Here is a 16,473-nt window from a genome sequence, read left to right as displayed (position 1 = left end):
ATAAAACCACTTGGATACAACCTACTGTAACCTACTGGCATGACCTAGAGAGATATAACCTACTGTAACCTACTGGCATGACCTAGAGAGATATTACCTACTGTAACCTACTGGCATGACCTAGAGAGATACAACGTACTGTAACCTACTGGCATGACCTAGAGAGATAAAACCACTTGGATACAACGTACTGTAACCTACTGGCATGACCTAGAGAGATACAACCTACTGTAACCTACTGGCATGACCTAGAGAGATACAACCTACTGTAAACTACTGGCATGACCTAGAGAGATACAACGTACTGTAACCTACTGGCATGACCTAGAGCAATACAACCACTTGGATACAACCTACTGTAACCTACTGGCATGACCAAGAGAGATATAACCTACTGTAGCCTACTGGCATGACCTAGAGTTACAACCTACTGTAGCCTACTGGCATGACCTAGAGAGATACAACCACTTGGATACAACCTACTGTAACCTACTGGCATGACCTAGAGAGTTACAACCTACTGTAGCCTACTGGCATGACCTAGAGAGATACAACCTACTGTAGCCTACTGGCATGACCTAGAGAGTTACAACCTGCTGTAACCTACTGGCATGACATAGAGAGATGCAACCACTTGGATACAACCTACTGTAACCTACTGGCATGACCTAGAGAGATAAAACCACTTGGATACAACCTACTGTAACCTACTGGCATGACCTAGAGAGATGTAACCTACTGGCATGACCTAGAGCAATACAACCACTTGGATACAACCTACTGTAACCTACTGGCATGACATAGAGAGATATAACCTACTGTAACCTACTGGCATGACCTAGAGAGATAAAACCACTTGGATACAACCTACTGTAGTCTACTGGCATGACCTAGAGAGATACAACCTACTGTAATCTACTGGCATGACCTAGAGAGTTACAACCTACTGTAGCTTACTGGCATGACCTAGAGAGATAAAACCACTTGGATACAACCTACTGTAGCCTACTGGCATGACCTAGAGAGATACAACCTACTGTAGCCTACTGGCATGACCTAGAGAGATATAACCTACTGTAGCCTACTGGCATGACCTAGAGAGATACAACCTACTGTAGCCTACTGGCATGACCTAGAGAGATATAACCTACTGTAACCTACTGGCATGACCTAGAGAGTTACAACCTACTGTAACCTACTGGCGTGACCTAGAGAGTTACAACCTACTGTAGCCTACTGGCGTGACCTAGAGAGATACAACCTACTGTAGCCTACTGGCATGACCTAGAGAGATAAAACCACTTGGATACAACCTACTGTAGTCTACTGGCATGACCTAGAGAGATATAACCAACTGTAACCTACTGGCATGACCTAGAGAGATATAACCTACTGTAAACTACTGGCATGACCTAGAGAGATAAAACCACTTGGATACAACCTACTGTAACCTACTGGCATAACCTACTGGTATGACCTAGAGAGATATTACCTACTGTAACCTACTGGCATGACCTAGAGAGATACAACGTACTGTAACCTACTGGCATGACCTAGAGAGATAAAACCACTTGGATACAACCTACTGTAACCTACTGGCATGACCTAGAGAGATGTAACCTACTGGCATGACCTAGAGCAATACAACCACTTGGATACAACCTACTGTAACCTACTGGCATGACCTAGAGAGATATAACCTACTGTAACCTACTGGCATGACCTAGAGAGATAAAACCACTTGGATACAACCTACTGTAGTCTACTGGCATGACCTAGAGAGATACAACCTACTGTAGCCTACTGGCATGACCTAGAGAGATACAACCTACTGTAACCTACTGGCATGACCTAGAGAGTTACAACCTACTGTAGCTTACTGGCATGACCTAGAGAGATAAAACCACTTGGATACAACCTACTGTAGCCTACTGGCATGACCTAGAGAGATACAACCTACTGTAGTCTACTGGCATGACCTAGAGAGTTACAACCTACTGTAACCTACTGGCGTGACCAAGAGAGTTACAACCTATTGTAGCCTACTGGCGTGACCTAGAGAGATAAAACCACTTGGATACAACCTACTGTAGCCTACTGGCATGACCTAGAGAGATACAACCTACTGTAGCCTACTGGCATGACCTAGAGAGATATAACCTACTGTAGCCTACTGGCATGACCTAGAGAGATACAACCTACTGTAGCCTACTGGCATGACCTAGAGAGATATAACCTAGAGAGAGATACATAAGATATAACCTAGACCTAGAGAGATACAACCTACTGTAGTCTACTGGCATGACCTAGAGAGTTACAACCTACTGTAACCTACTGGCGTGACCAAGAGAGTTACAACCTACTGTAGTCTACTGGCATGACCTAGAGAGATACAACCTACTGTAATCTACTGGCATGACCTAGAGAGTTACAACCTACTGTAGCTTACTGGCATGACCTAGAGAGATAAAACCACTTGGATACAACCTACTGTAGCCTACTGGCATGACCTAGAGAGATACAACCTACTGTAGCCTACTGGCATGACCTAGAGAGATATAACCTACTGTAGCCTACTGGCATGACCTAGAGAGATACAACCTACTGTAGCCTACTGGCATGACCTAGAGAGATATAACCTACTGTAACCTACTGGCATGACCTAGAGAGTTACAACCTACTGTAACCTACTGGCGTGACCTAGAGAGTTACAACCTACTGTAGCCTACTGGCGTGACCTAGAGAGATACAACCTACTGTAGCCTACTGGCATGACCTAGAGAGATAAAACCACTTGGATACAACCTACTGTAGTCTACTGGCATGACCTAGAGAGATATAACCAACTGTAACCTACTGGCATGACCTAGAGAGATATAACCTACTGTAAACTACTGGCATGACCTAGAGAGATAAAACCACTTGGATACAACCTACTGTAACCTACTGGCATAACCTACTGGTATGACCTAGAGAGATATTACCTACTGTAACCTACTGGCATGACCTAGAGAGATACAACGTACTGTAACCTACTGGCATGACCTAGAGAGATAAAACCACTTGGATACAACCTACTGTAACCTACTGGCATGACCTAGAGAGATGTAACCTACTGGCATGACCTAGAGCAATACAACCACTTGGATACAACCTACTGTAACCTACTGGCATGACCTAGAGAGATATAACCTACTGTAACCTACTGGCATGACCTAGAGAGATAAAACCACTTGGATACAACCTACTGTAGTCTACTGGCATGACCTAGAGAGATACAACCTACTGTAGCCTACTGGCATGACCTAGAGAGATACAACCTACTGTAACCTACTGGCATGACCTAGAGAGTTACAACCTACTGTAGCTTACTGGCATGACCTAGAGAGATAAAACCACTTGGATACAACGTACTGTAGCCAACTGGCATGACCTAGAGAGATACAACCTACTGTAGCCTACTGGCATGACCTAGAGAGATACAACCTACTGTAGTCTACTGGCATGACCTAGAGAGTTACAACCTACTGTAACCTACTGGCGTGACCAAGAGAGTTACAACCTATTGTAGCCTACTGGCGTGACCTAGAGAGATAAAACCACTTGGATACAACCTACTGTAGTCTACTGGCATGACCTAGAGAGATACAACGTACTGTAACCTACTGGCATGACCTGGAGAGATATTACCTACTGTAACCTACTGGCATGACCTAGAGAGATACAACCTACTGTAACCTACTGGCATGACCTAGAGCAATACAACCACTTGGATACAACCTACTGTAACCTACTGGCATGACCAAGAGAGATATAACCTACTGTAGCCTACTGGCATGACCTAGAGTTACAACCTACTGTAGCCTACTGGCATGACCTAGAGAGATACAACCTACTGTAGCCTACTGGCATGACCTAGAGAGTTACAACCTGCTGTAACCTACTGGCATGACCTAGAGAGATGCAACCACTTGGATACAACCTACTGTAACCTACTGGCATGACCTAGAGAGATACAATCTACTGTAGCCTACTGCATGACCTAGAGAGATACAACCTACTGTAGTCTACTGGCATGAACTAGAGAGATACAACCTACTGTAACCTACTGGCATGACCTAGAGAGATATAACCTACTGTAGCCTACTGGCATGACCTAGAGAGATACAACCTACTGTAGCCTACTGGCATGACCTAGAGAGTTACAACCTACTGTAACCTACTGGCGTGACCTAGAGAGATATAACCTACTGTAACCTACTGGCATGACCTAGAGAGATACAACGTACTGTAACCTACTGGCATGACCTATTAGCAATACAACCACTTGGATACAGGCTACTGTAACATACTGGCATGACCTAGAGAGATATAACCTACTGTAAACTACTGGCATGACCTAGAGAGATAAAACCACTTGGATACAACCTACTGTAACCTACTGACATGACCTAGAGAGATATAACCTACTGTAACCTACTGGCATGACCTAGAGAGATATTACCTACTGTAACCTACTGGCATGACCTAGAGAGATACAACGTACTGTAACCTACTGGCATGACCTAGAGAGATAAAACCACTTGGATACAACCTACTGTAACCTACTGGCATGACCTAGAGAGATGTAACCTACTGGCATGACCTAGAGCAATACAACCACTTGGATACAACCTACTGTAACCTACTGGCATGACATAGAGAGATATAACCTACTGTAACCTACTGGCATGACCTAGAGAGATAAAACCACTTGGATACAACCTACTGTAGTCTACTGGCATGACCTAGAGAGATACAACCTACTGTAACCTACTGGCATGACCTAGAGAGTTACAACCTACTGTAGCTTACTGGCATGACCTAGAGAGATAAAACCACTTGGATACAACCTACTGTAGCCTACTGGCATGACCTAGAGAGATACAACCTACTGTAGCCTACTGGCATGACCTAGAGAGATATAACCTACTGTAGCCTACTGGCATGACCTAGAGAGATATAACCTACTGTAACCTACTGGCATGACCTAGAGAGATATAACCTACTGTCGCCTACTGGCATGACCTAGAGAGATATAACCTACTGTAACCTACTGGCGTGACCTAGAGAGTTACAACCTACTGTAGCCTACTGGCGTGACCTAGAGAGTTACAACCTACTGTAGCCTACTGGCGTGACCTAGAGAGATACAACCTACTGTAGCCTACTGGCATGACCTAGAGCAATACAACCACTTGGATACAGCCTACTGTAACTTACTGGCATGACCTAGAGAGATATAACCTACTGTAACCTACTGGCATGACCTAGAGAGATACAACGTACTGTAACCTACTGGCATGACCTAGAGAGATAAAACCACTTGGATACAACCTACTGTAACCTACTGGCATGACCTGGAGAGAGATAACCTACTGGCATGACCTAGAGCAATACAACCACTTGGATACAACCTACTGTAGCCTACTGGCATGACCTAGAGAGTTACAACCTACTGTAGCCTACTAGCATGACCTAGAGAGATGCAACCACTTGGATACAACCTACTGTAACCTACTGGCATGACCTAGAGAGATAAAACCACTTGGATACAACCTACTGTAACCTACTGGCATGACCTAGAGAGATGTAACCTACTGGCATGACCTAGAGCAATACAACCACTTGGATACAACCTACTGTAACCTACTGGCATGACATAGAGAGATATAACCTACTGTAACCTACTGGCATGACCTAGAGAGATAAAACCACTTGGATACAACCTACTGTAGTCTACTGGCATGACCTAGAGAGATACAACCTACTGTAATCTACTGGCATGACCTAGAGAGTTACAACCTACTGTAGCTTACTGGCATGACCTAGAGAGATAAAACCACTTGGATACAACCTACTGTAGCCTACTGGCATGACCTAGAGAGATACAACCTACTGTAGCCTACTGGCATGACCTAGAGAGATATAACCTACTGTAGCCTACTGGCATGACCTAGAGAGATACAACCTACTGTAGCCTACTGGCATGACCTAGAGAGATATAACCTACTGTAACCTACTGGCATGACCTAGAGAGTTACAACCTACTGTAACCTACTGGCGTGACCTAGAGAGTTACAACCTACTGTAGCCTACTGGCGTGACCTAGAGAGATACAACCTACTGTAGCCTACTGGCATGACCTAGAGAGATAAAACCACTTGGATACAACCTACTGTAACCTACTGGCATGACCTAGAGAGATGTAACCTACTGGCATGACCTAGAGCAATACAACCACTTGGATACAACCTACTGTAACCTACTGGCATGACATAGAGAGATATAACCTACTGTAACCTACTGGCATGACCTAGAGAGATAAAACCACTTGGATACAACCTACTGTAGTCTACTGGCATGACCTAGAGAGATACAACCTACTGTAATCTACTGGCATGACCTAGAGAGTTACAACCTACTGTAGCTTACTGGCATGACCTAGAGAGATAAAACCACTTGGATACAACCTACTGTAGCCTACTGGCATGACCTAGAGAGATACAACCTACTGTAGCCTACTGGCATGACCTAGAGAGATATAACCTACTGTAGCCTACTGGCATGACCTAGAGAGATACAACCTACTGTAGCCTACTGGCATGACCTAGAGAGATATAACCTACTGTAACCTACTGGCATGACCTAGAGAGTTACAACCTACTGTAACCTACTGGCGTGACCTAGAGAGTTACAACCTACTGTAGCCTACTGGCGTGACCTAGAGAGATACAACCTACTGTAGCCTACTGGCATGACCTAGAGAGATAAAACCACTTGGATACAACCTACTGTAGTCTACTGGCATGACCTAGAGAGATATAACCAACTGTAACCTACTGGCATGACCTAGAGAGATATAACCTACTGTAAACTACTGGCATGACCTAGAGAGATAAAACCACTTGGATACAACCTACTGTAACCTACTGGCATAACCTACTGGTATGACCTAGAGAGATATTACCTACTGTAACCTACTGGCATGACCTAGAGAGATACAACGTACTGTAACCTACTGGCATGACCTAGAGAGATAAAACCACTTGGATACAACCTACTGTAACCTACTGGCATGACCTAGAGAGATGTAACCTACTGGCATGACCTAGAGCAATACAACCACTTGGATACAACCTACTGTAACCTACTGGCATGACCTAGAGAGATATAACCTACTGTAACCTACTGGCATGACCTAGAGAGATAAAACCACTTGGATACAACCTACTGTAGTCTACTGGCATGACCTAGAGAGATACAACCTACTGTAGCCTACTGGCATGACCTAGAGAGATACAACCTACTGTAACCTACTGGCATGACCTAGAGAGTTACAACCTACTGTAGCTTACTGGCATGACCTAGAGAGATAAAACCACTTGGATACAACCTACTGTAGCCTACTGGCATGACCTAGAGAGATACAACCTACTGTAGTCTACTGGCATGACCTAGAGAGTTACAACCTACTGTAACCTACTGGCGTGACCAAGAGAGTTACAACCTATTGTAGCCTACTGGCGTGACCTAGAGAGATAAAACCACTTGGATACAACCTACTGTAGCCTACTGGCATGACCTAGAGAGATACAACCTACTGTAGCCTACTGGCATGACCTAGAGAGATATAACCTACTGTAGCCTACTGGCATGACCTAGAGAGATACAACCTACTGTAGCCTACTGGCATGACCTAGAGAGATATAACCTAGAGAGAGATACATAAGATATAACCTAGACCTAGAGAGATACAACCTACTGTAGTCTACTGGCATGACCTAGAGAGTTACAACCTACTGTAACCTACTGGCGTGACCAAGAGAGTTACAACCTACTGTAGTCTACTGGCATGACCTAGAGAGATACAACCTACTGTAATCTACTGGCATGACCTAGAGAGTTACAACCTACTGTAGCTTACTGGCATGACCTAGAGAGATAAAACCACTTGGATACAACCTACTGTAGCCTACTGGCATGACCTAGAGAGATACAACCTACTGTAGCCTACTGGCATGACCTAGAGAGATATAACCTACTGTAGCCTACTGGCATGACCTAGAGAGATACAACCTACTGTAGCCTACTGGCATGACCTAGAGAGATATAACCTACTGTAACCTACTGGCATGACCTAGAGAGTTACAACCTACTGTAACCTACTGGCGTGACCTAGAGAGTTACAACCTACTGTAGCCTACTGGCATGACCTAGAGAGATAAAACCACTTGGATACAACCTACTGTAACCTACTGGCATGACCTAGAGAGATGTAACCTACTGGCATGACCTAGAGCAATACAACCACTTGGATACAACCTACTGTAACCTACTGGCATGACATAGAGAGATATAACCTACTGTAACCTACTGGCATGACCTAGAGAGATAAAACCACTTGGATACAACCTACTGTAGTCTACTGGCATGACCTAGAGAGATACAACCTACTGTAATCTACTGGCATGACCTAGAGAGTTACAACCTACTGTAGCTTACTGGCATGACCTAGAGAGATAAAACCACTTGGATACAACCTACTGTAGCCTACTGGCATGACCTAGAGAGATACAACCTACTGTAGCCTACTGGCATGACCTAGAGAGATATAACCTACTGTAGCCTACTGGCATGACCTAGAGAGATACAACCTACTGTAGCCTACTGGCATGACCTAGAGAGATATAACCTACTGTAACCTACTGGCATGACCTAGAGAGTTACAACCTACTGTAACCTACTGGCGTGACCTAGAGAGTTACAACCTACTGTAGCCTACTGGCGTGACCTAGAGAGATACAACCTACTGTAGCCTACTGGCATGACCTAGAGAGATAAAACCACTTGGATACAACCTACTGTAGTCTACTGGCATGACCTAGAGAGATATAACCAACTGTAACCTACTGGCATGACCTAGAGAGATATAACCTACTGTAAACTACTGGCATGACCTAGAGAGATAAAACCACTTGGATACAACCTACTGTAACCTACTGGCATAACCTACTGGTATGACCTAGAGAGATATTACCTACTGTAACCTACTGGCATGACCTAGAGAGATACAACGTACTGTAACCTACTGGCATGACCTAGAGAGATAAAACCACTTGGATACAACCTACTGTAACCTACTGGCATGACCTAGAGAGATGTAACCTACTGGCATGACCTAGAGCAATACAACCACTTGGATACAACCTACTGTAACCTACTGGCATGACCTAGAGAGATATAACCTACTGTAACCTACTGGCATGACCTAGAGAGATAAAACCACTTGGATACAACCTACTGTAGTCTACTGGCATGACCTAGAGAGATACAACCTACTGTAGCCTACTGGCATGACCTAGAGAGATACAACCTACTGTAACCTACTGGCATGACCTAGAGAGTTACAACCTACTGTAGCTTACTGGCATGACCTAGAGAGATAAAACCACTTGGATACAACCTACTGTAGCCTACTGGCATGACCTAGAGAGATACAACCTACTGTAGTCTACTGGCATGACCTAGAGAGTTACAACCTACTGTAACCTACTGGCGTGACCAAGAGAGTTACAACCTATTGTAGCCTACTGGCGTGACCTAGAGAGATAAAACCACTTGGATACAACCTACTGTAGCCTACTGGCATGACCTAGAGAGATACAACCTACTGTAGCCTACTGGCATGACCTAGAGAGATATAACCTACTGTAGCCTACTGGCATGACCTAGAGAGATACAACCTACTGTAGCCTACTGGCATGACCTAGAGAGATATAACCTAGAGAGAGATACATAAGATATAACCTAGACCTAGAGAGATACAACCTACTGTAGTCTACTGGCATGACCTAGAGAGTTACAACCTACTGTAACCTACTGGCGTGACCAAGAGAGTTACAACCTACTGTAGTCTACTGGCATGACCTAGAGAGATACAACCTACTGTAATCTACTGGCATGACCTAGAGAGTTACAACCTACTGTAGCTTACTGGCATGACCTAGAGAGATAAAACCACTTGGATACAACCTACTGTAGCCTACTGGCATGACCTAGAGAGATACAACCTACTGTAGCCTACTGGCATGACCTAGAGAGATATAACCTACTGTAGCCTACTGGCATGACCTAGAGAGATACAACCTACTGTAGCCTACTGGCATGACCTAGAGAGATATAACCTACTGTAACCTACTGGCATGACCTAGAGAGTTACAACCTACTGTAACCTACTGGCGTGACCTAGAGAGTTACAACCTACTGTAGCCTACTGGCGTGACCTAGAGAGATACAACCTACTGTAGCCTACTGGCATGACCTAGAGAGATAAAACCACTTGGATACAACCTACTGTAGTCTACTGGCATGACCTAGAGAGATATAACCAACTGTAACCTACTGGCATGACCTAGAGAGATATAACCTACTGTAAACTACTGGCATGACCTAGAGAGATAAAACCACTTGGATACAACCTACTGTAACCTACTGGCATGACCTAGAGAGATGTAACCTACTGGCATGACCTAGAGCAATACAACCACTTGGATACAACCTACTGTAACCTACTGGCATGACCTAGAGAGATATAACCTACTGTAACCTACTGGCATGACCTAGAGAGATAAAACCACTTGGATACAACCTACTGTAGTCTACTGGCATGACCTAGAGAGATACAACCTACTGTAGCCTACTGGCATGACCTAGAGAGATACAACCTACTGTAACCTACTGGCATGACCTAGAGAGTTACAACCTACTGTAGCTTACTGGCATGACCTAGAGAGATAAAACCACTTGGATACAACGTACTGTAGCCAACTGGCATGACCTAGAGAGATACAACCTACTGTAGCCTACTGGCATGACCTAGAGAGATACAACCTACTGTAGTCTACTGGCATGACCTAGAGAGTTACAACCTACTGTAACCTACTGGCGTGACCAAGAGAGTTACAACCTATTGTAGCCTACTGGCGTGACCTAGAGAGATAAAACCACTTGGATACAACCTACTGTAGTCTACTGGCATGACCTAGAGAGATACAACGTACTGTAACCTACTGGCATGACCTGGAGAGATATTACCTACTGTAACCTACTGGCATGACCTAGAGAGATACAACCTACTGTAACCTACTGGCATGACCTAGAGCAATACAACCACTTGGATACAACCTACTGTAACCTACTGGCATGACCAAGAGAGATATAACCTACTGTAGCCTACTGGCATGACCTAGAGTTACAACCTACTGTAGCCTACTGGCATGACCTAGAGAGATACAACCTACTGTAGCCTACTGGCATGACCTAGAGAGTTACAACCTGCTGTAACCTACTGGCATGACCTAGAGAGATGCAACCACTTGGATACAACCTACTGTAACCTACTGGCATGACCTAGAGAGATACAATCTACTGTAGCCTACTGCATGACCTAGAGAGATACAACCTACTGTAGTCTACTGGCATGAACTAGAGAGATACAACCTACTGTAACCTACTGGCATGACCTAGAGAGATATAACCTACTGTAGCCTACTGGCATGACCTAGAGAGATACAACCTACTGTAGCCTACTGGCATGACCTAGAGAGTTACAACCTACTGTAACCTACTGGCGTGACCTAGAGAGATATAACCTACTGTAACCTACTGGCATGACCTAGAGAGATACAACGTACTGTAACCTACTGGCATGACCTATTAGCAATACAACCACTTGGATACAGGCTACTGTAACATACTGGCATGACCTAGAGAGATATAACCTACTGTAAACTACTGGCATGACCTAGAGAGATAAAACCACTTGGATACAACCTACTGTAACCTACTGACATGACCTAGAGAGATATAACCTACTGTAACCTACTGGCATGACCTAGAGAGATATTACCTACTGTAACCTACTGGCATGACCTAGAGAGATACAACGTACTGTAACCTACTGGCATGACCTAGAGAGATAAAACCACTTGGATACAACCTACTGTAACCTACTGGCATGACCTAGAGAGATGTAACCTACTGGCATGACCTAGAGCAATACAACCACTTGGATACAACCTACTGTAACCTACTGGCATGACATAGAGAGATATAACCTACTGTAACCTACTGGCATGACCTAGAGAGATAAAACCACTTGGATACAACCTACTGTAGTCTACTGGCATGACCTAGAGAGATACAACCTACTGTAACCTACTGGCATGACCTAGAGAGTTACAACCTACTGTAGCTTACTGGCATGACCTAGAGAGATAAAACCACTTGGATACAACCTACTGTAGCCTACTGGCATGACCTAGAGAGATACAACCTACTGTAGCCTACTGGCATGACCTAGAGAGATATAACCTACTGTAGCCTACTGGCATGACCTAGAGAGATATAACCTACTGTAACCTACTGGCATGACCTAGAGAGATATAACCTACTGTCGCCTACTGGCATGACCTAGAGAGATATAACCTACTGTAACCTACTGGCGTGACCTAGAGAGTTACAACCTACTGTAGCCTACTGGCGTGACCTAGAGAGTTACAACCTACTGTAGCCTACTGGCGTGACCTAGAGAGATACAACCTACTGTAGCCTACTGGCATGACCTAGAGCAATACAACCACTTGGATACAGCCTACTGTAACTTACTGGCATGACCTAGAGAGATATAACCTACTGTAACCTACTGGCATGACCTAGAGAGATACAACGTACTGTAACCTACTGGCATGACCTAGAGAGATAAAACCACTTGGATACAACCTACTGTAACCTACTGGCATGACCTGGAGAGAGATAACCTACTGGCATGACCTAGAGCAATACAACCACTTGGATACAACCTACTGTAGCCTACTGGCATGACCTAGAGAGTTACAACCTACTGTAGCCTACTAGCATGACCTAGAGAGATAAAACCACTTGGATACAACCTACTGTAGTCTACTGGCATGACCTAGAGAGATACAATCTACTGTAGCCTACTGGCATGACCTAGAGAGTTAAAACCACTTGGATACAACCTACTGTAGCCTACTGGCATGACCTAGAGAGATACAACCTACTGTAGCCTACTGGCATTCCCTAGAGAGTTACAACCTACTGTAGCCTACTGGCATGACCTAGAGAGTTACAACCTGCTGTAACCTACTGGCATGACCTAGAGAGATACAACCACTTGGATACAACCTACTGTAACCTACTGGCATGACCTAGAGAGATACAACCTACTGTAGCCTACTGGCATTCCCTAGAGAGTTACAACCTACTGTAGCCTACTGGCATGACCTAGAGAGTTACAACCTGCTGTAACCTACTGGCATGACCTAGAGAGATACAACCTATTGTAACCTACTGGCATGACCTAGAGAGATACAACCTACTGTAACCTACTGGCATGACCTAGAGAGATACAACCTACTGTAACCTACTGGCATGACCTAGAGCAATACAACCACTTGGATACAACCTACTGTAACCTACTGGCATGACCTAGAGAGATACAACCTACTGTAGCCTACTGGCATTCCCTATAGAGTTACAACCTACTGTAGCCTACTGGCATGACCTAGAGAGTTACAACCTGCTGTAACCTACTGGCATGACCTAGAGAGATACAACCTATTGTAACCTACTGGCATGACCTAGAGATACAACCTACTGTAACCTACTGGCATGACCTAGAGAGATACAACCTGCTGTAACCTACTGGCATGACCTAGAGAGATACAACCTGCTGTAACCTACTGGCATGACCTAGAGAGATACAACCACTTGGATACAACCTACTGTAACCTACTGGCTTGACCTAGAGAGCTAAAGTTGTAAAATTCCTGGATTTTAAATTAATATTTTCTTGTAATAATGATCATTTGTATCTTCCTATCCACATGTGGGATCCCTCTCCTTTGTCTTCCCCTCTACACCAATAACAGACAACTACTGCGGGATCCCTCTCCTTTGTCTTCCTCTCTACACCAATAACAGCCAGCGACTGTGGGATCCCTCTCCTTTGTCTTTCTCTCTACACCAATAACAGACAACTACTGTGGGACTCCCAATCACGGCCGGATGTGATACAGTCTGGATTGGAACCAGGGACTGTAGTGATGCCTCTTGCACTGAGATGCAGTGACTTAGACCGCTGCATCCATGATTGTGTTTGTTAACTTTTTAACTGTACTAGAATGCTTAAAAGGCAGCTAAAATTTTAAATATCGGTTATCGGTATCGTTTTTTGGGACAAGGAAAATATTGGCCAAAAATGTAATGTCGGTGCATCCCTTTATTCTAAAATTGATTATTGTTTTTTAAATCCTCATCAATCTACACACAATACCCCATAATGCCATCAAAATAACCCATAATGCCAAAGCAAAAACAGGTTTAGATTTTTTGCAAATGTATTAAAACTATTCCCCAGGATAACTAGTTTGAGTAATGTAAGATCCCAGGATAACTAGTCTCAGAGTAATGTAAGTTTCAGATAGTTTAACCCATTATAGTCTAAGCCTTGTCTGAGGGGGAGGTCCTTCTAAGCTATATGGAATTGTTTTAAGAAGGTTTAAATAACATGAAGGGCTTACCCAGTATAATACTGCAGAAACACCCTCCAACATGAATGGCTTCCCCAGTATAGTACTGTAGAAACACCCTCCAACATGAAGGGCTTCCCCTGTATAGTACTGTAGAAACACCCTCCAACATGAAGGGCTTCCCCAGTATAGTACTGTAGAAACACCCTCCAACATGAAGGGCTTCCCCAGTATAGTACTGTAGAAACACCCTCCAACATGAAGGGCTTCCCCAGTATAGTACTGTAGAAACACCCTCCAACATGAAGGGCTTCCCCAGTATAGTACTGTTTTAAGGTTATACCAAGGATCATTAGGCTTTCTGATTTTGAATTGTAAGACTCCTTGAAGTATCAACCAAAAATATTAATAAGTTAATTTATGTCAAATTATTAGGCCATACTGCTATAACCCGTAGTAACACATTGGATAACATTCACAACATAGAACAACAGTAACCATAGTAACACATTGGATAACATTCACAACATGGAACAACAGTAACCATAGTAACACATTGGATAACATTCACAACATGGAACGACAGTAACCATAGTAACACATTAGATAACATTCACAACATGGAACAACAGTAACCATAGTAACATTGTTTCCCCCAAAACATCTAAAGGAAGTTTGTTCTGATGTGTCTGGTTTCCTAATTAGCAGGGAGGAGTTTCTACAACCAGATATACCACACCCATAACTAGTGGTTTCCTCATTAGCAGATGTACTACATCCATAACTAGTGGTTTCCTTATTACCAGATATACTACATCCATAACTAGTGGTTTCCTCATTACCAGATATACTACATCCATAACTATCGGTTTCCTCATTAGCAGGGAGGAGTTTCTACAACCAAATTGCATTTGCATCGCCCTCGTGCCGCAATTTTATTAAACACAGAAAGGGGCCTATTTTGGAGACCAAAAGTCGTCTGGCACACCGCTTACAAGCTTAGATGTTACTACTAATGTGAAAACAAGACAAAATATGACTGTTCTTGCTCATTTTAAGACAAATGTCAAATAATCATTACATTCATTACAGACGTCAATTGTTGTACAACATCATGGCTACGCTGTTGGCATCACTTTTTACAGTGGATTTCCACTGTTGTGGGCCTTAAACCATCTGTCTGACTTGTTGTTCACACAGGAGAGAGACGGGACTACCGTGGGTCCTCTGGGGAGCCTCAACAACCTCATGATGCTGACGAGGCAGAGACGAGTCTCTCCACATTAGAACACCTCAAGAAACACCTGCAGAGATCCACAGGGAAGAGAATTCACTGCTGCTCTGACTCTGGGAAGAGATTCACCTCCTCATCAGGCATTAAAATTCATCAGAGAATCCACACAGGAGATATACCTTACGGCTGTGATCAATGTGGGAAGAGTTTTGTTCAATATAGCCATCTGAAGATACACCAGAGAACACACACAGGAGAGAAATCTTTTAGCTGTACTCAATGTGGGAAGAGTTTTACTCAGCTAAGCATCCTGATATCACACCAGAGAACACAAACAGGTGAGAAACCTTATAGCTGTACTCAATGTGGTAAGAGCTTTACTCAGCTAAGCAACCTGATATCACACCAGAGAACACACGCAGGACAGAAACATTATAGCTGTAATCAATGTGGGAAGAGTTTTACTCAGTCAAACAACCTGGTGCAACACCAGAGAACACACACACATCACACATGATGTCACAATGTAGAATGTTTTAACATTGTACTAGGAGAATTTCAATAATGTCACAATGTAGAACACTAAACGTTTGCCCCCTGTTCTATTGATTTCAACATGATATGGATATTAGCCTCAGGGGAAAA

Source organism: Salvelinus namaycush, chromosome 39 (assembly GCF_016432855.1).
Source record: "Salvelinus namaycush isolate Seneca chromosome 39, SaNama_1.0, whole genome shotgun sequence".
Lineage (NCBI taxonomy): Eukaryota > Metazoa > Chordata > Actinopteri > Salmoniformes > Salmonidae > Salvelinus > Salvelinus namaycush.
Note: the sequence above shows the minus strand (reverse complement) of the source record.